Genomic DNA, 12387 nt, shown 5'->3' with positions numbered 1-12387 from the left:
ATCATCTGGTATCAAAGCTTCAGTTTCCACGGTAGGATTCTATAACCTTAGCTACATATATTTTGTCTTCGTCCTATCCATCATAAAGCCATAAAAAAATTTCTGTCATAGCCTTTTGTTTCAATCTGTTTATCTAGTGAGTTTGGTTAAGTTTCAGTCCATTAGAGTCTTTGTTTAGTTGATGATCATATCATCCCTTGCATGTCCTTTTGTGCCTTTCCATATATCTGAAAATCCCAACAAAAAAAAGTAAACCAATTCTATCCTTTGCGTAAACTTTTATCCTATCAATATATATAGCTGCTGGTTGCATGTGTTTCTATCCTTAATTTGTGTAAGTGTTATATCTGGTCTTGTTTAGTATTGTGCAAAAAAATAAAGTAAAAAAAGCAAGGAAAAAGTTGCAAAAAAAAAGAGAGAAGTGTTGAGAAAGTTGCAAAAGGAAGGATAAGAATCAGATTGTTGGAGTGCACAAGTGCTGAATTTTAATATCAAGTTGTGTAACTAGTTTGCTATATTCCTTTGGTGCAAATTTTTGCTAGGAGATTCCATGTGAACCATCTGTCCCTAGCATCATCCTTGTTTGCATCAAGTCTGAATTTCTTTTGCATGTGTGTTGCATCATCATATCTTGTGATCAGCACTAGGCATTGGATCTCTAGTTTGGATTGCTACTTAACTTTACAACAACTAGATTTCAGATTGCCCCCTTTTGTATCACCCTTACCAAGCTCCACATAAAACCCATCATGTACGGTTTGCTGATCTTGTATTCGCTCAATTACCACTACTCTTAACCACCACATGGATTACTTCTGTGATCTATAGGGAACATAAGAGCTTTGGTTGGTAAGAGAAGGTGAGGTTGTGAGATCCACATAATTTTCATTCCACATATAATTTCTATTTTTTTGTCACTAACCATACAAGAAGATATTTGGACAACCTGATATTGATGAATGTGTTACCATAGCACAATTTAATGAGTTGAGGCAAAGCATAGAAGAAAGGCAGGATAGGTTGACACAAGATTTTCAAGCTCTTATGGCTGAAATTAGAAAATATCGCCAACCTCATGACGGTGCAAGCAACCATGGTGATCATGAAGAAAGTGCAGGTGCTGCTGCTAGAGGAAGAAGAGAACAAGGAAGGAGGAACCGAGGCGCTGCACATGATAGAAGAAGGGGACGAGGTCGAACACATCATGACAGTGGTGAATCTGAAGATGATGATGATGGTAGCCAATTACAAAATCCTTTTGGTCGCCGATTTCATAGAAGAGGCAACCAAGAAGAGAGATTTGGTAAACTGAAATTTACCATGCCAAAATTTGATGAAGGATCTGATCCTGAAACTTATTTCACTTGGGAGTTGAAGGTGGATAAAATCTTTCGCTTGCATAATTATACCGAAGAGAAGAAGTTGGCAATGGCATCTCTTGAGTTTGATGGATATGCTCTGATCTGGTGGGAACAACTTCTCCATGATCGTGAAGAAGATGGGGAACCTCCTATTACTACTTGGGAAGAAATGAAGCATGAGATGAGAATTCATTTTGTGCCAAAGCACTATCGATGTGATCTTTTTGATAAATTGCAGAATTTGAAGCAAGGAAGTTTCTCTGTTGAAGAGTACTATAAAGAGATGGAGAAGGCTATGATTCGAGCCTATGTGTATGAAGATAAAGAGCAAACCATTGCACGTTTTATGGCTGGGCTACATCGCAATATTCAGCACATTGTTGAGTTTCAACCATACCGCCATCTAATTGATTTGGTACATCAAGCATGCAAAGCTGAGTGTCAATTGCAGCAAGACATGAAGAACAATAGAGGAGCATTCAGTACCAAGGGTACTCCAAGTGGAAGTAAATTTACACCAAGAGCCAATGCAAATCGAGGTGCAATCACCAACTCAAGTAGTGGGTTACGTTCTAGTGCTCATGGTGCTTTCAGCGGGAAAGAATTGGCTGTTCAAAGTGAGAAAAGCAAACCTGCAATGTCATCATCTACATCAATGGCTTCTATAGAAAAAACTAGTGGAATTCAGTGTTTCAAGTGTGGAGGTCGTGGTCATGTTATAAGAGAGTGTCCAAACAATCACACCATCATTGTAAATGACCAAGGAGAATATGAATCTGCTAGTGATGAGGAGCAGGATTCTATGGATGGAGGACAATTAGAAGATGCTATTGAAAATGAAGGTTACACATCTTGTGAATTTGAGGGAGGTGCTGCTCTTGTTGTTACTCAAATTTTGAGTGTGCAAATGAAAGAAGCTGAAAATAGACAGAGGCATAATCTGTTCCAAACAAGAGCCAAGGTTGAGGGAAAAGTGTGCAAAGTAATAATTGATGGTGGATGTTGCCACAACCTTGCTAGCAAAGAAATAGTTGATAAACTTGGGTTGAAGTTGCTGAAACATCCTCATCCATACCATGTGCAGTGGCTAAACAACTCAGGTTCTGATGAGGACATGACACCTTCAGATATGATCATTGATTACAAGGTGAGCTCGCTCCTACCTTTGCATAATGATTTATGGTATAATTCACTTGGTTCCACAAGTACATGTCACTATTTGATTGTAGGCACAAATGTAAAGTTGAACTTTTGGTTCGTCGGTAGACCGATAGTGAATCATTGCGAAGGTCATAACTCAGTCATCCGGAGTGCGATTGAGGTCCATGAGCTCTTGATGGAAAGCTTATTTGATAATATTTCAAATAGATCTGGTCCCAACTCAATATCTCATCGCTAAGGTCTTCAAATCATCAAGACATTCTGCTGTTGTTTTTGCCGAAAGCTGCATCGTCGTCATGGGCTTGTTGTTCATCCTTGGGATCCTGGCCCATGTTGGAGCACCCCCAAAGGAGGTGGGAGACACACCAAGGAGTCCCTTGGACGTCCTACACCTTAGCCACCACCTTAGGAGACCAGCAAATGCTTCCAAGTAGAGTTGGAGGCCCAATCTGTGTCAAGTTCGAGTCTGTTTCGGACTCCAGGAATAGCCCGTACTAAAACGGACGTCCAGGTCGCATACGGAGTCGGATTTGGGCGTACTTAGTATAGATGGAAATATAATTTCAAGATGCTTCCAATGGAACTAGTTTCAGGCCCAAATTCATCCTGAGTCGACGGTAATAATCGAAATAAATGACATCCAGAATCTGTCTCGGTGTTGCATCACCGTTTTTCGGTCTTTGGGCCATGTATCGAGTTGAGCCCATTAGGGGTGCGACCAAGGAAGGTCTTGCATGACCTAAAACCTTTATTAGCTGCCACCACCGCCATCATTATACTTTGGGTTTTGCTTAGATTCATTATGTCAAGAACAGTTGTCGCCATTCATCGGTTTGTGAGACCCCAACTTGTGAGATTAATCTTTCATCTGCAGAGTCACTTTGATTGAGCTGTGTTCTTTCGAGTTCTTGCTTGTGTTCTTCATTGCGCTTGCAGGGATTAGCCTTCTTGGCGAGGTCAATCGGATTGTGACACGGTTGATAACCAGAGGAGTTGTGGTGCTAAGATTGCTGGATTCGGGTCTTAGGATCTGAAGCCGGATCGGTGTGTTTTGCTCCGCCTACAACGATAGTTATCCAGAACCTGATGGAAGATCGGGAACCCACGTCCCCATTAGGTTCCATTAAGATTGCACAAAGAGTGAAACTTCCATTTAAAGTTGGAGAATATGTTGACACCATAGAGTGCGACGTGGCACCCATGACAGTATGTCATCTGTTGTTGGGAAGGCCATGGCAATATGATCGTTCATCTTTACATTGTGGTTGCACAAATCAATACACCATTAAGTGGAAGGGAAAGAACTTGGTACTTAAACCAATGACACCACAACAACTCTTAGCTAAACACTTGCAAAAGAGCTCCGAAGTGCAGATTGAGAGTGAGAAAGAAAGAGAGAAAAAGAATATGAGTGCCCTCCACAAATCGGTGAGTGAGAGCCACAAACCAAATGAGAGAAATAAAAAGAAAATAGAGGGAAATAATCTGATCATGCTAGCCACCAAATCTGAAATGAGAGATGTGAGGAATAACCCAAGCCAAGTACTTGTTGTACTTGTGTACAAGGAGACATTGATTTCAGCTAACAACATAACATCTCTTCCTAGTGTTATTTCACATCTTTTGCAGGACTACAAGGATGTCATTCCAGAAGAAATACCAGCTGGGCTGCCCCATTGTGAGGCATTGAACATCAAATTGATCTCGTACCTGGAGCTGCATTAGCCAATCGTCCACCATACCGCACCAATCCTGAAGAAACAAAGGAAATTCAAAGGCAAGTACAAGCACTTTTAGACAAAGGTTATGTGCGTGAAAGTTTAAGTCCTTGTGCTGTCCCTGTTATTTTGGTGCCAAAAAAAGATGGATCATGGCGAATGTGTGTTGATTGTAGAGCCATCAATAATATAATTGTTCGCTATCGTCATCCTATTCCTAGGCTAGATGATATGCTTGATGAATTGAGTGGTTCTATCATTTTTTCTAAGATTGATTTGCGAAGTGGGTACCATCAAATTAGAATGAGGATTGGAGATGAATGGAAAACTGCTTTCAAAACAATGTTTGGGCTGTATGAATGGTTAGTTATGCCTTTTGGTTTAACCAATGCTCCTAGTACTTTCATGAGATTGATGAACCATGTATTAAGGGCTTTCATTGGAAAATTTGTTGTGGTTTACTTTGATGATATCCTTATTTACAGCAAGACATTGGAGGAACATGCAGAACATGTACAGCAAGTTTTGAATGTACTAAGAAAAGAAAAATAGTTTGCTAACCTTGAGAAGTGCACCATTTGCACAGATCAAGTTGTCTTTCTTGGTTTTGTTTTCTCTGGATAGGGAATTCAAGTGGATGAATCCAAGATTAAAGCAATAAAGGAATGTCCATCTCTTAAGAATGTAAATCAGGTAAGGAGTTTTCAAGGACTCGTTGGTTTTTACAGGAGATTCGTGAAAGATTTCAGCACCATAGCTACTCCACTGAACGAATTAACAAAGAAAGGTGTTGCTTTCAATTGGCACGAGCCACAAGAGATTGCCTTTCAAGAGTTGAAGAAAAGGTTGATGGAAGCGCCTCTACTTGTGTTGCCGGATTTCACAAAAACCTTTGAGGTTGAATGTGATGCAAGTGGGATTGGAATTGGAGGTGTGCTCATGCAAGATGGAAAACCTATTGCATATTTTAGTGAAAAGTTAGGAGGAGCACAACTGAACTACTCCGTGTATGACAAGGAGTTGTACGCTTTGGTAAGAGTACTTGAAACTTGGCAACATTATTTATGGCCAAAAGAATTTGTTATCCATTCAGATCATGAAGCATTGAAGTACTTGAAAGGCCAAGCCAAACTGAACTGTCGACATGCCAAGTGGGTCGAATTCATTGAAACTTTTCCTTATGTGGTGAAATACAAGAAAGGTAAGGATAACCTTGTTGCTGATGCATTGTCCCGAAGAAATGTTTTGTTGAACCAACTTGAGGTAAAGGTGCCGGGACTAGAAGGTTTGAAAGATTTATATCATACTGATCATGAGTTTTTAGAACCATATGCCAAATGTACAGCTAGAAAAGGATGGGAAAAATATCATATTCATGATGGATTTTTATTCAGAGATAACAAAATATGTGTGCCAAATTGTTCTATTAGACTCTTGTTGTTACAGGAATCACATGCAGGTGGATTAATGGGTCATTTTGGTTGGAAGAAGACCTATGAGCTGCTGGCCGATCATTTCTATTGGCCAAAGATGAGAAGAGATGTTGAAAGACTTGTGCAGCGATGCGTCACATGCCAGAAAGCTAAGTCAAAACTGAACCCCCATGGTTTATACACTCCATTACCTATTCCTAATGTTCCTTGGGAAGATATTAGCATTGACTTTGTTTTGGGTTTACCAAGGACTAAGAGGGGGAGTGACTCTATTTTTGTTGTTGTTGATAGATTCTCAAAAATGGCACATTTTATACCTTTTCATAAAAGCGATGATGCTTCCCACATAGCCTCTTTGTTTTTCAGAGAAATTGTGAGATTGCACGGGATGCCCAGGACCATTGTTTCAGATCGAGATACAAAGTTCTTGAGCTACTTTTGGAAGACATTATGGGCAAAACTTGGAGCAAGGTTGCTGTTTTCTACAACTTGCCACCCACAGACGGATGGGCAAACCGAAGTGGTGAATAGAACACTTTCTATGTTGCTGCGTACCATGATCAAGAAGAACTTGAAAGAGTGGGAAGATTGCTTGCCACATGTGGAGTTTGCATATAACAGGGCAGTACATTCTACCACTCATATGTGTCCATTTGAAATTGTATATGGATTCAAACCGCTTGCTCCGATAGATTTGTTGTCATTACCATTGCAGGAAAGGTGTAACATGGAAGCCTCCAAGCGTGCTGCATATGTAAAGAAGATACATGAGAAGACAAAAGAAGTAATCGAGAAGAAGGCCAAGTACTATGCTGAGTGGGCGAACAGGCATCGTAAGAAGGTGACATTTGAGCCGGGAGATTTCGTTTGGGTACACCTTCGCAAGGAACGATTTCCAGAGAAGCGTAAATCAAAACAGATGCCAAGAGGAGATAGACCATTCAGAGTACTAGCAAAAATAAATGGTAATGCATACAAGATTGAGCTTCCTAAAGACTATGGTGTTAGCACAACCTTCAATGTTGCTGACTTGACACCATACTTCGGTACGAAAGAATCAGAGTCGAGGACGACTCCTTTTCAAGAGGGGGAGGATGATGAGGCCATCTCAACCAACCATGCACCATACCATGTAAACCAACCACATGATGTGGAAGATGTCACCCAAGCAAGAGAGCAAGTGAACATTGGACCAATTACACGTAGCCGAGCTAAGAAACTACAACAAGAGGTGAACGCGCTACTTTCTAAAATTTATTTTAATATTAATGAGAATTATATACTGCCTAAGTCGTGTATGTTGGTATTGCTCAGGTTCACTAAGGAGGATAAAGGACCACACTCGAATCCGACCAGTCCTGTAGAATAGTCTGAAAGAAACAATCATAACTTTTGATTACCAAAAGCTATAAATGTCAACAAGGACATTTTGGAAAGCTTATCAAGTCTACTTTCCAATGAATTTCATGCCGAGTACTTTTGATTATCCACTAATGAGATCTGAGTACTTTAGTGAAGACTGGTCAGAAGCTCAATAGTCTGCCAGAGGTTCAAATTTCCATGCAAAACTGTACTAATCTACAATGTTTCATGGTGCATGCTATATATGGTTGGAAAGATAAATAAGTCTACTTTCCAACACAACAAATCTCATGTCATTTGGACTTCCCAATAAAGAGTTATGACCGAGTTAGTGGACACTGCACACAAGCCCAACAGCCAGGCGAGGCTCCACGGGTTTCCAGTTCGTGGTGACTTTTGAGCTACTATATCTCCAGAAACTCCAAGGTCCATTCACACCCAACAAGAAGGGTTGTTCCTTGTATAAATAACATATGTATCTCAGAGATTAAACAAGACTTTGATAATGAAATAGAACCCCTTTTGTTCAGCTGTGTGCTAACAAATTCAGAGAGTGATCTCTACCCCTTTGCTCTTGTGGATCCCTTGGGATTACAGAAGCAGCCGCTTCATCGGCACCCAATCCATGCTCCTGCTACTTCGAGTGCAGGTTGTGTAGGTTGGTTATTTGAGAGTGTGATTGGGCGAATCCTTGGTTCAGGCTGCCGTATAGAGACGGTGGTTGGCTCCTTGTGCGTGTCGTCAGGTTGCAGTAGTTATCTGGCTACTTGCAGCTAGTTATCTTGGCTAAGATTTCAGCTAGTTATCTTGTTCAAGATCCTACGTCGTGAAGATTGGGACCGACACTCATCAGAGGGAGTCCGTCAGTTAATGGAATTTGCTGCCCAGAAATTAGGGAAAGATGTTGATATACCATGCCCATGTAGAAGATGCCTAAATCTCGAGTCATGGCCTCAGCCAAAAGTAGATGACCACATACCTCTTTTTGGGATGTCAGCTACATACACTCGGTGGATTCATCATGGAGAATCAATGGATGGTATGGAGGTTGAATTTGTAGAGGATGAGGTTCATGAAACTGACATTGATGGCTTTGGGATAGATGTAGGCGAGTGTGCTGTTGATGAGGGCAATAATGAATTGTCTGAGCTGTTAGGAGACATATATAAAGCGGCAGAGGAAAATGGAGAAGAACCAAAATTCTATACAGTCCTTGAAGATGCGAAATAGATACTTAGCACAGGATCAAAGTATTGAATCTTTTTTACAATTTATTGAATCTTTTTTGGAGGTACACAATTTATTCTAAGATAACTCAGAATATAGTATATAAGAAAGCTACATGAACCCAGTCCATAACACCAGTTCACTGACAAAGGGTTCAGCATCCACCCCTTGCGTACAGGTTCACGTGCACGCGGTGCACGCAGTTCTCCACGGCCCTCGGTGCCTAAATCTGTACAGGCACGCAGATTTGGACCACATGGCGCCACCCCAAAAAATTAGCATCTGAATTGACTCTAATACCCATCGACTATGAAAAAAATAACTTACAGCTACACATCCATCTTCCACAGTCTGGAGGGTGCTCTTGTCATTTGCTTGCCGCACCCCTTCCTCAAATCCCCCCTCCCGCAGCCACCCCCAAATCCCCAAAACCCAAGCTCAGCCGCCACCCCACAAGCCCCGGCATCGGCACCGAGACCGGCGCCCACTCCAGCGCAGACGACGAGCACCGGAAGCGACTGCGCCTCGTCGCCGACTCCACCTCACCAACGCGTCTCGCCGAACCCGCTTCCCCTCCGACGCCACCTCACCGATGCCGCTCGCCGGACCTGCTTCTCCCCTCCGATGCCACCTCACCAACGATGGTCGCCAGACCTACTTCTCTCCTCCAACGCCACCTCACCAATGTTGCTCACCGAATCTCCGTCCACTTCCACACCGCTCGCTGGATCTGCACTGCCGCCATGGTTACCACACGCAGCGGTGTAGCTCGAGGTACACAGAGGTCTGCTGAGACGTCTTCCCGCGGTAAGCATTTCTTCTCAGTATCACCGTGTTCCACTTTTTAGTCTAATATTTTAGTTACTAGTTTGGGTTATTTAAGCTAGTATTGTTCCTAGTCTCAATCTGGGGCCTGCATGAAATTTTAGTTCACTTTGGCTCATCCGAGGTTTAGGTCTAGTTTGATTCAGTTGGTAGTGTGGTCTAGTATCAGATTTCGTTTCAGCTCTCACCTAGTAGTCTGATAATCACCATTTATTTATTTATTTTCTGTAAGAACAACAACAATATATGGATTATGTGCGGGTACGAAATGAGAGAGTGGCCGACAATATACGAAGATTGCAAGAACTTGGGATACATGATAATGTTAAGAGCTTACATAGTTTGTGTGATCATTCTGCATCAAACAAGCGTTCAAAATCAGGCAAGAAGAATACTTCTTGTGAAGATTCTGAATCAGAATACCTCCTTGAAGAAGAAAATCAAGGAGAAGATGATGATGATGATGAAGAATCTTTAGAAGAGGAGCAGCCACAACCCCTCATGATCGAGGTGCTTCTTCTTTCTTGGTGTAGGGGGCTAAGATTTTTTTCCTTGCTATGTGGCAGTGCAGTAAATTAATTTATGCTCCATCTTACTTTTTTTGCCTTACAAGTTGTTTTTCCCTTCCATAGTACTCTAGATCAGGTAAACAGAAGGCACTCTCTACAAAGCAAAAGAAACAAAAGAGTAACATGCCTCTGGGAGTAAGGCAGCCCAAGAGGGTGAAGGCAGCTGCACCAGCAGCGGAGAGACCACCTAGAGTCTCCACTAGGTCAGGGAAACAGCAACATACTACACAACAACAAGCTGCAAATGAACTGCTGCCTGGGGAAGGAGATCAAACTCCCCAAAGCCCTTTTGTGGACTGGACTCGTACTGCTGGCGAGCATGAAGAAGAAGGTGCTCATGACGATCAGGTGGCCCCAGGCACAGATGGAGGCAAGTTACTATGTTAGCAACCAGATATGTACACTGAACTGCATCTATTTCCATAATTGTTTACTAACCACTTGGCAACTTTGGTATGCAGCATCTACATCTACACGCCCAAGGAGGCCGAGGAAACCAACCAGGGGAATACTTTTGGATAGAATGACAAGAGCTATGGGAAGACGAATGCCTGTGTCTGTTGCGGAAGGGAACAAAAGGCCGAATTACCCTATTCAAGCCGCCAAGCTTGCATCTGAAGCTGGTGTGATCATTAATGATAGAATTCCTATTCTCACTCATTGGAAAGAGTACAAGAAAAATGAGAACTATTATAACAACTTGGTGGGAATGTTAGCAGTGAGTGCATATCTACATTCTATCGTGCTACACTATTAACCTATTACATGGCCTCATCTAACTATGCCTGTGTTAACTCACCTCACTAGGGTCGATTGGCTATTAATGTCAATGACAATCCAACAAAGGCAGCTTGCACCGATGTACTGAAGTCTGCGATACGACAAAGGCAGTATAGGTTGAAGAAGAAGTACTTCGATGGCCTCCCAGTAATTGAGATACGAACAACTTCTCCTGTGGCTAGCATGACTGATGAACAGTGGAGAGAACTAGTTGCAAAGTGGACTGATCCAAAGAATATGGTATATTGTTTGGTCTCATGTATTAGTTTTCAATTGTACTTTTAATGTGCACTAATAAGTGTATGTGTTTGCAGCAAATCTCTGAGACGTACAAAGGAAACCGGCGTAAGGTGAAGTACCATCAGACTACTGGTTCTAGATGCTATGTTGCCCACTTGCATGCATATGTAAGTCAATTACCTTCTATAGTCAAAAACCACTTATTTCCTGTAATGAACTAAGCGAATACATTCTCTACATGTTCCATATGTACCAGCGGCAGAAGAGAAAGGAGGTTGAACCAACCCTAGAACATGATGATGAACTTGATGTTGTGGATGCCTTCAAGACGCATACAAGCTCCAAAACAGGTCTAACTGAACAGGCACAACAAGCTGTTGTAAGTCCCTCCATATGTGGCTTTCAATTTCTAGAATTTGAATTCTGGAATTGTATTGCTTTCAATATTTAAACTATCATAATTTCATTTCTGGAACTGGATTGCCTAAAGACCCAAACGAAAAAGATAATTGAATTAGATTCTTTCAATTTTAATACTAAACAAATGGAATTAGAATCCATTTCCTGACCATGAGATTGTATAAATATCGGTTAAGTCATTGTGTTCTTGGTAATTCTCATACTTAGAGATCCCTGAGACTAAGGATCCCTGTAATAGTTAACCTTATGCTTCCATTTCTTTAGATTACAAATCCATCTCACTAACCACAAATTTATTCATGTTGTCCTTTACTAATGTCTACCAACCTAATATTCTATCCTTTGATTTTTCCCAGTCTCAAATGGAGACTTTGAAGGCAGCACCTGTACCTGATGGTGAAGAGTCAATCTCTAGTGCAGAAATTGTTGCCAAAGTGCTCACCGAGGATAGCTCCATGTCAAACACATTCCTGAAGAATGCTGGTCTACAGTCTAGGTGCTCCTCAAGATCAGTGTCATCAACTAAAAGGGAACTTCGGGAACAACTTGAAGCTGAATGACAAGCCAAAGCTGCACTCCAGGAAGAAGTTGATGCCTTGAAGAAGAAAAGTGAAATTGCAGATGCAAATCTTGCTAAGACCCAAAAGCAGCTCGATCAAACCACAAAGACAGCAGAAGAGAACAATATGCTCCTCCGACGTCTCTTGACCTTGAATGGTAACTCATCCTAGACTTATGAACCGGTCCCTTGTTCCAAACTTATGTTAGTCCTAAACTTATGTCAAGTATTATGTGATGGTCTGGGTTGGCTCCTAAGAACTTGTCTGTTGTATTGGTCTGTGTTGAACTTATGTCAGTTGTGTTGCTCTATGTACTTTGGATCAATGATGATGTGTTGAACTTATGTGATGAACTTCAGTGATCTGTGTTGAAGATGGCAATTGGCAAGTTCTATGATCTGTTATCTGCCATGGTCTGTGTACTTTTGTGATGAAAGATGAGAAAACAGTGACGTTTTTTGTGAACATTTTGTGATGATAAGGATGTTGTTTTCATTATGAAAATTTCCATGTTCTTTGATGAAAAGAAATATACTGTATAGGCTGCCACATGGTGTAAAAATGTCAAGACACGTGGCGTGACAGCAATGATCCACGAGGTCAGCCAATGAAGATGTGGCGCCACCATGGATGCTGACATGGCAATGGCCACGTGGGTCCGGCCACGTCACCTGCCAGCGTGTGATCCAAAGCCAGGTCAGCCGTCGGCGGGTCCATGCCACATGGCATAG

At 41.7% G+C, this 12387-nt stretch overlaps 1 pseudogene; it reads left to right on the top strand.

Moving 5' to 3' along the window:
- Positions 1 to 3852: 3852 nt before the first annotated feature.
- On the top strand, positions 3853 to 11656 carry LOC120695256 (annotated as a pseudogene).
- Positions 11657 to 12387: the final 731 nt, after the last annotated feature.

The sequence above is a fragment of the Panicum virgatum genome, chromosome 2K (assembly GCF_016808335.1).
Source record: "Panicum virgatum strain AP13 chromosome 2K, P.virgatum_v5, whole genome shotgun sequence".
NCBI lineage: Eukaryota > Viridiplantae > Streptophyta > Magnoliopsida > Poales > Poaceae > Panicum > Panicum virgatum.
Note: the sequence above shows the minus strand (reverse complement) of the source record. Positions and strands in the feature narration are given on the sequence as shown.